The sequence below is a fragment of the Macrobrachium nipponense genome, chromosome 22, assembly GCF_015104395.2.
Source record: "Macrobrachium nipponense isolate FS-2020 chromosome 22, ASM1510439v2, whole genome shotgun sequence".
NCBI classification, from domain to species: Eukaryota; Metazoa; Arthropoda; class Malacostraca; order Decapoda; family Palaemonidae; genus Macrobrachium; species Macrobrachium nipponense.
The window spans coordinates 49,323,980-49,331,569 of record NC_087213.1 but is presented as its reverse complement, the minus strand read 5'-3'; positions in this window follow the sequence as shown (position 1 = coordinate 49,331,569).

The window sequence follows — 7,590 nt, the reverse complement described above, 5'->3', positions numbered from 1 at the left end:
CAGAGAATAACAAAGCACAGCAACACGTATTTTTGAATTTGACTGACCATGTTATGGGGGAAAATGAAAATAAAAGGCTAACTGAAGAGGTGACCGAACCTGAAGTTTGGAATGCCATCTGTGGCATGAAGGACGGAAGATGCCCGGGAATTGACGGATTATCGATAGAATTTTAAAAGACTGCGGAAGACTAAAAAATCTGAATTTAAAAAATCTGTAGTGTGTACGGATGGTAATAAGGGAGTGATAAAAGTGCACAAAGGAGTGGCAATCAGTATTTAACAGGCAATTGGTGACCCATCACGATGCATACTGTAGAATGTAGTTTTATAAGATAATAGCAAAGATAGCAGCAAACAGAATAATGTTATGGATTTGTTCATTTCGAAAGAACACTCTTGTGCGGTTCCCAACAGAGCTATCACCGGATGTAATACACTTCCTATGGACAGTTTACTTTGTAAATGATTAAAATATTCCCACTGCTCGAATTAACCTTGACTGGTCTAAATCATTTGACAGTATATTTGAGGTTTGTTTTTCGAGTGTTAGGAAAACTAGATTTCTCAAATGCTGATAGCTGCTTTTGCATAAATGGTGAACTGTCTGCAAGTTTTTCAGTACAATTATAGAAAGTTTCATGGTCATAAAAAATGATGAAATAGCAACAGGTGGGTCACTTAATTTTGATAAAACAAGCATTGTCGGGTTAGCCTCTTCAAAGGACCGAACAGAATGGCCAATCAGTGGATTGAAAAAAATGCAACGGGGTCGTTTCAAGTATTTGGTGCTATATGCAACAATGGCTATGAAATAGCTAAACAGGAAAAGTGGCAAAGTATTGAAAAGAAAATAGTAAGTCACATTGGGCAGCAATATTCAAAAATACGTTCATTGTTCCAGACAGCATTATCAATGAATTTTAAAATTCTTTCTAAAGCATGGTATATATCACATGTCTACCCGTTAACTAGGGAAATTGGGAAATCCATAGAAAAACACATTTTAATTACCAGTGGAATGGGAACTATCACCAGCATAACAGAAGAACAATGTATTTGCAAAAGGGCAAATGCAATAAGAATCATCAATGTATTTGTAAAAACTCAGTTCATTTTGATCTACACTAGTTTTAACGTTATTTAAAGTAATTCTGTGTGTTATAAATTTCTGGGATATTATTGTAAGCTTAGGACAGTCTACTTCTCAATTTAGAAAAAACAATGTTAATATCCATCTCACTCCTTGCTATAATGAGTTTTTTTTACAGTACTGCGCAAAGTGATAAAATATGGAAACTATCTTACAGTAAGTACAAAGACTTTTTCCTTGAATGAGACACTGAAAAATGTAAATAATAAATAAGAAGTGTAGTTAACAGGGAAATAGTATTAGAAAAAGAGAAGCTAACAGTACTGATGGTGTCTACAAGTGGTTTTGTCACTCCTGGGTAATCTATGTAGAATAAATATGAAGGAACCATTTAAGATTTTAAAATTAGACTTTAAGGGTTTTCAAAGAACGATCAAAATACAGCAGTAATGCCAATTGCAGATTATATGAAGGGAATTTGGCTAGGATATAAATTAGGAATTTATGAAATTGAAAGAAAAAAGGTTGGGTAATGGTAAAACTCCGGAACGATGGTCTCCCAGTTGAATTTTACAAGAAATTTTGGAATTATATTATAAAATTGGAATTATATTATAAAACTGGATTTTATCACCGTGTTAAAATACGTGTGATGTAAAGCGAATGTCCGAGTCCGTTGTTAGGTTGGTGTAATCAAATCACTTGAAAAAAAGGTGACCTTGCACAAATAGAAAAATGGAGACATAAGATTTTTGTAAAGGATCTAAAAAACAGCTCTGCGAATACTATATTAGACGATCCATATCCCCTGAGCAATATTGTGCGGTCAAAGGGAGGTCATCGATTTTTTCAGTGTAAGAGAATCATGCGATATGTTATACGGTTTTATTCCAATGAAAATAAAGTAGATACTGCCATTTTGAACCTCGATTTGCCGAAAGCTTTCAACAGAGTAATTATTGTTTTCAGCTAAATTTGGTATTCCGGCAGAATAGATTAGATTAATAAAAACATTATATTTGCAACATTCCTTTTCCTGTCAAGAAAAACCTTTTTACAGGACAATTCATGCAAGTAACGGAATAATAGTCATTAGTCTTCTAAATCAGACACGTGAAAGTGCAAAGGTTTCCTGACAGTTCTTGCGTATTTGTGTCAACAAGCAAAACGTTTATAGCTTGTTTCAAATTCATTCAGCGTATTGAGGTCTCAACAGGTGTGAGACTTAGGTTAAAGATAAGACTATGTTTATAGTATAGGTGTGCTGGAGATTTACATATGGTAGCCAATTGCAAGATGGAGAAGGAAGCAAGGTTAAATGCATATGATTTAGATGATTTTCCCGATTCAGGCAGTGAAAGGGTTGTTGGTCAAAAGAGGAGAGAAGTACAAAATCAGGTTGAAAAGGACCCACTAGATGGAGAGTGAAGAGGTGAAGAAAAAACAGCAAGCACCAGCCAAAGTGTTGTGTGTCGAGTTATTCAGAAAAGAGGTGTCAATGAAGATGATAACAGAGAGGAAAGAGCATTAATAAACAAGGCAAGATGGGGTTATGGAGAGTGGTACTGTGCTGACTTCCCTGGTAGTAACTGATATACCGATGACTGATTGATAAAAAACTAGTGACTGACAAATATGTAGAAAGACTGGAGGACTTCAACTCTTCAGTGGAGAGTTTTTAAAAATCATGTTCGGTAGACAGGGTGGAATAAATAGTGACTTTAGCTTCGGTGTACAAAGGGGACGAGGATGAGAATTCACAAATGGAAATGGATACTGGAAAGAGAGCTAGTGAAGCACATACTGTGAATGCTAAGTAACCCTGCAACATGTTAAATTGAAGATTCTAGCAGCTGGAATATAATCGTGGAGAGCGTAGGAAAAAATAAACTAATAGAAGACGACTGCTCACAGGAGAAGTGTAAAGGTAATAAAGTGAATGTAATCGCAATCATACGCTTAAGAAACAGAAGTCGATAACTCTAAATATAAATGGATGAAACGAGCTCGTGAAACAACGAATCTGGTGCTGTTAAGAAAATATAAAAAAGACATAATGATGATACAAGAAAACAAAGTGAAGAATATAAGGAACTTAAATTTTTTATGTGAATATTATGATGTTGTAGTTAATACAACCTCATTATTAAAAGGAGGAACGATGTTCTGTAGATGTATAGATAAAAAAAGACATCAGTGATGGCAACGGAAAGCTGTAAAAGTGTATACAATGGCAAAGCTGATGTTGGTGAATGTATATAGCCCAGCTGGTGAAAATAAAGTAAGTAAAAGGGAGGATTTTTAAAAGACTAATTCATTATAGCCTACTTTTTAAGACATAATATTGATTTTATAGGTTAGTGCTGGGTGGTGATTGTAGCGATAGGGAATCCACTCATATATCAAAGGCAATAAAAATTTAATTCGTTCCTTAAAGTTAAAAGATAACTATTTATTATATAAAGGTATGCCGAAATTTACTTTTGCTAAAGAAAATTATACGGTATCTCAAATTGATCGTATATATACAGATGATATATTTCAACATATCCTCAATATAGATATAATACCTACGTATAAGGTTTTCTGAACATTCTATGGTGCTGAAAAAGGTATAGGTTATTGCTGGTGTAGCAAAAAAGAATTTTCGGAAACACAATAACAATATGGTGAAGGAGGAGGGAAGCCTTCTTTCCATTTAAAGATAGGAAAAAAAAGACATGTTTACAGATATTTCAAAATGGTGGGATTGGGCAAAAACACAAGTAAAGACATTCTTTATTTGGTAGTTGTCAATGGTCGTCTAGAGAAAAATACCTATTGGTATTTGTTGCATGTAAGATTATGGCAACTACACGAGATATATTACTGCTATCGAAATAAATATAAAGAGATTAAGTTGTTGATAAAAAGGAAAAATGACGCACAAGATCCAATACCAGGAGGTATAAAAGTGAGATTAAAAGTAGAGGAGATGATCGAAGGAGAAAAAATCTCGACGTTTTTGTTGGGAGGAGAGAAACTGAGGACGAACAGGGTATGTAAGTACGTATCATGAAACTTAAAATCCGGGAAAATGAAATTACCACGGGCGGGAACCTGATTTTATCACATATGAAGAGTTTTATGAGAATCGTTTGATCATGCGGAAAGTGATCAGGTGGAAATTAATTATTTTCTAAGTAAACGTAATAAGGTGATAAAGGAGAACGACGAAAAAAAAAAACGCTGAAGGATGTATCTAATATACATGAGACCTGGTTGGCTATAAAATCAATAAAAAAAAAAAAAATCCCATGGTAGTGATGGTCCACCCATTGAGGATTATAAAGAGAAAAAAAATTATGGCCGGTGAAAAGGGAAATATGCTGAAGGTGATTTGAATATTTGTGATATTAATTGTATGACGGATTCGCAGCACTTTAGAGTAATTAAGTGAATTGGGTAAAAAAGGTGATGATTTGTTAATAGGAAATCGGAGGCCGATAACTCTCATGAATGCAAATAATAAATTTTTTTTCAGGGTTTTGAAAAATAGGTTGTAAGGTGTACGGTACATCGTGAAACAACTTTGTACAGTAGATGAAAGAGATAATTTTGTCAGATTTTTCTGACTATGTTAATGATTCTGATGTGAATTTAGCATCTGGATTGGTCTAAGGCTTGTGACCATGTACACATCAGTTTTGTGTTTCAGATTTTAGAAAAATTAGGTCTCCATGTACAGTTAATAACTTGGATCGGGGTTCTATATAAAAAGAGCGTAAGTAGAATATGTGTTGACGGGTGTCTACGTAAGCAAGGAATTTCCGATTAAAGGATCAACTAGACAACGTGTTCCGTTGCCTTTGTTGCTAGTCTAAGAGCCTTCATATCCCGTGATAAAAGAAAATAAGAACATTAATGGAGTAGATTTACCAAGTGCAGTGAAAATGAAGCTGATGGGTTTTGCAGTGACTCATGTGTGTTTGTCTCCACTGAGGAATCCATTATTGAATGTTTAAAACTTCCATCTAGCGCAGGGGTTTTCAACCTGGAGGTACGCGTCAGTCTAGTAGGGGGTACACGCTCGCCACGGGTTGTTAGGGTTAGGGGCCTGGCCGCCCACTTGCTGACAGCCAGGACACCTCTATAGTTCAGATGGTAAGCTTACAAGAGTGGATTGCCTTTCCTCACTGCAAAATGAAATAGACAGATACTTCTCTGGTGAGTCTGAAGGAAACTTGAAGCTAATTATAGACCATTTCCTGACAGATGTTGCTTTTGTTAATGATGCTATTAAGGAAGAGTTTATTGAACTTGTGAATTGTTCCAGTGCTTGTGATCTATTTGAGAAAAAGTTTTTAGTCAGGTTCTGGTGCAAAATATCCAAATCATATCTGTATGTCGCAGAGGAGCCTCTCTGTTCTCAGTTGCTTTTCTCATCAACTTAGTATCTGTGTGAAACTAGGGTTTCCAACTTTCAGGTCATAAAATCAAAGCTAAGGTCTCAAATGAATGTGGAAATCGACCTTCGATGTGCTCTAGCAAAACCTGCTCCCCAGCTGACTAGGCTAGTTGATGAAAAACAGTTTCAGCAATCTCATTAACTCCCTTTGCTGCTGATGAAATAATAATGTATTTTGTTTTTGCAGCTCCGTACCATAACCTTGAAAATTTACTGCATAGAAATAGGGTTAGGTTGTCAATTGACTGGTTAAGCAACATTGGGGCTGGTCAATCGTTGGATGGGTGACCGCTCTCCTTGGCGTTGATTCCTTGGGAAAGAATCTATACCATAATTTCCTCAGTCTACTCAGCTGTAAATGAATACCTATTCCTGATGGGGTAGGGTCCAGCTATGGGTTAAATAGCAAAACTCAGCAAAGATGGAAAGAAATGAAGAATTAAACGACAATGACGTAAATGGAACCTCTGGCAACAGAGGAGCTTCGTCCGGCAGCCAGGTATTCAGCCAAATTGAAGGGGAAGACGGTCAGGTACTTGGAGGTCGTCATCCAGCAACTGACCACCACAACAACAGTAACCAACAACCAGAGACTGGAGCTACAGAAGCAAACCGGAGGAAGAAATGGACGAGAGAAGAAAATAAGGGAATATGGAGATGCTACATCAGAAGCAGCCCGACAGAGAGAGGATATAGAAGAAGGTTGGTCAACATCTGGAATGAGAGGAATAACACCCCACAAACAGAGCAGAGGCTGGCAGACCAAGTAAGGAACATAAAGAAAAAGAACTGGCTCTCCCAACAGAAAGAGAGGAACTCGAAAGGGAAATGATGCACGGCAACGAATTACAAGAAGACGAACTGAGAGACGATGCCACAAGAGACGACAGGGATGAGGAGGTACCAAACAACGACACACTAGGAAACACCGATGAAGTAACAGACAGGACGGAATGGGTAGAAAAGATCAGACAATGGATGAAGCCAGTCACAGAAAGAACAAAGATCCCCTCTGTGAAAGCCTACAACACCAAGAAATTAAGGGAGAAAACAAGTGAGGTCAATGAAATAATGAGACTAATACACACCACCAATATCACAGAAACAAATAACTTGACATATGCAGGAGCAAGATTAGTAGCAGAACTGATGGGGAAAAGAACACCTACACCACCACCACAACCAACCCAACAGAAACCAAAACAGCAACCGCCTTGGAAAAGGCGCCTGGAAAAGCAAATCATGGTGATGAGATCTGACTTGAGTAAACTGAAAGAGATGGCAGAAAAATGGCTAAGAAGCAAGAAAACAAGGGAGGAACTGAACGAGAAATACAAAGTACACGAGAGGGGACTAAACAACACAATAGAGGATGTAAACCAGAGGCTTAACGCTAAAGCACATAAGATCCAATGATACATGAACAGGAATAAGGGATACCAACAGAACAAACTATTCAGAACCAACCGAAAAAGACTATACAGCCGCCTAAGAAGGGACGACAACCACCAAGAAATTCCTGAAGCCGAACCAAGTAAGAGACTCTGGGAAAACATATGGAGCAATCCGGTATCACACAACAAACATGCAACATGGCTCCAGGAAGTCAAGGCAGAAGAAACAGGGAGAATAAAAAAGATTCACTGACATCACGACAGACACAGTCAGACACCAACTAAAGAAAATGCCCAACTGGAAAGCCCCAGGTCCCGATGAAATCCATGGATACTGGCTCAAAAACTTCAAGGCCCTACACCCAAGAATAGCAGAACAACTCCAGCATTGTATCACAAATCACCATGCGTCAAAATGGATGACCACAGGAAGAACATCCTTAGTACAAAAAGACAAGAGTAAGGGAGATATAGCCAGTAACTACAGGCCTATCACCTGCCTACCAATAATGTGGAAGTTACTAACAGGTATCATCAGCGAAAGGCTATACAACTACCTAGAGGATACAAACACCATCCCCCACCAACAGAAAGGATGCAGAAGGAAGTGTAGGGGCACAAAAGACCAGCTCCTGATAGACAAAATGGTAATGAAGA